Source organism: Palaemon carinicauda, chromosome 3 (assembly GCF_036898095.1).
Source record: "Palaemon carinicauda isolate YSFRI2023 chromosome 3, ASM3689809v2, whole genome shotgun sequence".
In the NCBI taxonomy this organism is placed as follows: Eukaryota; Metazoa; Arthropoda; class Malacostraca; order Decapoda; family Palaemonidae; genus Palaemon; species Palaemon carinicauda.
In genome coordinates, this window is record NC_090727.1 from 57,718,453 (window position 1) to 57,720,952 (window position 2,500).

General features: G+C 33.4%; 1 long non-coding RNA gene across 1 annotated transcript in view; it reads left to right on the forward strand.

Annotated features, from left to right (window-relative positions):
- LOC137637465 (uncharacterized) overlaps positions 1 to 2,500 on the forward strand; it is a 62,725-nt gene that overhangs the window by 23,655 nt on the left and 36,570 nt on the right. The window lies entirely within an intron of this gene.

Below are 2,500 nucleotides of genomic sequence, written 5' to 3' on the forward strand. Positions count from 1 at the left end.
GATTATCTTTTGTATGTTGTACGATATTATGTTTATTCTGTTCTAGGTTTGGCCGTTTTAATTACTGTAGAATCTGTTTTTTTTTTTTTTTTTTTTTATTTCAAAGTATTATAATATGCTATAATTCCTTGATAGTTTATATTTATTGGATACCATACAATTATTCTTTCCATGGATCTTTCAGTTTTAACTGGCTTATGTTCTAAGGTTTTAGTAAGGCTCAAAGCTACTGATGAATAAGTTGATACTGGTAGGAACCTCTCATTGAATACTTTTATATTCTAGAGTAAGTATCATTTTACTTTTCATAATCTCATTTTGTTTACCGAAAGGTCTCCAGCCCATGATTATCCTTCTTGAAATTTTGGGCTCATATCCAGGGAAGCACTTGGTGTATGCCCTAAGTGTGTACATTCATTAACAAGTTTTGGGTTCATGTCTTGGGGAAGGATTTGGTGTATGCCCTAAGTGTGTGAATTCATTAAAATCTCTAGAGGTTCATCCATAACCCTTTATTTGTAGGTTTGTATTTTCATTGAACATTATTATAGTTTTACTCAATTTACTTTCAGTCTGACATTTCTGCTTTCTCCATTCACATCTTCCATAATCATTTGCAATTTATCCCATAATTCACCAAATAGAACTTGTCATCTGCAAATCTTATAGTTAAAGTATTTCCCATTAATGTTAATTCTTACATTTTCCTATTTCAAATTCTTAAACTACCATTGGGGTCTCAATGTCTAACTCCTTTCACAATCTGAATTTTCTTATTATATGTCGTTTTAGTATTGCTTTAATTCCCGTACAGATATCTTCAATTGTTTTCACATGAGATTCTTTGAAGGGCTTTTATTACGGCTGAAATTTTGACAAAATCAAAAGTTTTCTCGGTCTATAAACGCCAGACATAGTGGTTTGTCATACCGTTAATTTTTAAAGGCTGAAGGCCTGTATGTAAAGTCACTACTTGTGTTGTTCTTGTACTTGGTGTGTGTACACTTATTTTTATTACGCTTCAGTTATTCGTTAACCGATAGTCATGAAACTTGTTAGGAACATTCTATATGTTAGAATCTATCGAACACCTGAGCATAATTTTCCAAATTCTGTATTACTAGTAATTAGAGAGAGTAAATGAATAAATTTCGAATACTGTTAATAAACACTGGATCAGCATGAAACTCTGTATATAGACTCTAAAAGAGTACTTATAGTTTACTTGACAGAAAGTTGTCAGACCAATAATAATTTAAGCCATTAATCGTTTTCTAGGTACTAATCTCAAAAGTTTACTCCTCCCTTGATATCAGCGTCAAGGACCTTAGGTTTCAGGATGCCATATAACTCCTAATCAATCAGTCAATCCTCCCATAATACTCAGCCGATCCGTCTGAAAATTGCTGTGTATGTTAGAAGGATTTTTGTTGTTGTTGAATAGTAATTAAAAAACACAAAGTGCACAGTAAATGTTCGGTTTATCAAAATAATACAAGTGGGGCAGGAAATTACAATGGTGCACTTGATTGAATGATTCTGATCTTTGTTCATTAGTAATTATCGATTAATTGAAGAAAACAATGGCTTTTTAGAGTAGACAGAAATCAATAAATTTTGGTGTCAAATGCAAGGAAAGAAACGAGAGAACACAACGGTGCAGTGGACAGAACGTTTCTTGCTGGACCCAGCAGGCGTCACTTTCATTTCTGAAACGGGCTTACAAGTTTCTTTCCTAAAACAGTTCCATCTTCAGCCTGTAGTTGTTCATTCAAACTTGTTCCATTAGCTGGTTAATTACTTGGATACGGTCAGTTCTTTTTGCAGAGGCTTACTGTACTAGTCATGAATTCCAAGGGAGTTGGGATTGTAAGCGTTTTCCATACTATAGCTATTCAAACTAATTCCCTTTAATGAATATTAATCAAATTTACTTGCAAACTTTTCTTTTTATTAAGAGGTAAAGAATAGTTCTTATATTCAAACATTTGTAAGTTGTGTTTGTGTGTATGTATGTGTATGAACGTAAAAAGCATGTATATACAATATTAATTTCTTATTAGAAGTAGTGTTGCCAATAGAAGAGTCTTGCGATTCATACTGTCCTTCACGGTGAAGTTCTTAATCTCATAAATTTTTCTCTTGGCCATGCGTGAGTTCTTTTCTCTATAACATCTGGGTTGACTATAGTATTTTTTTTTAATGTGGTGCACTTGCACTGACTCGCAGGGTGACCTTTTAGCTCGGAATAATATCCTACTAGCTGATTGGTTAGAATTATTTTGTCCAACCAGTCGGCTATTAGGAAACCTTTCCGAGCTAAAAGGGCACTCTGGGAGTTCGTGCAGATGTACCTCTAATTTTTTTTTAGTATAGTTGAGTACCCAACTTGGATCTTACCACGGGCCATACATTTAAGAGATCGATACTATACTACTTTATATTACGAAATCAATCCACAAAACTAGTGTTTTGATATAGATTTTGTTTACGGAGTATT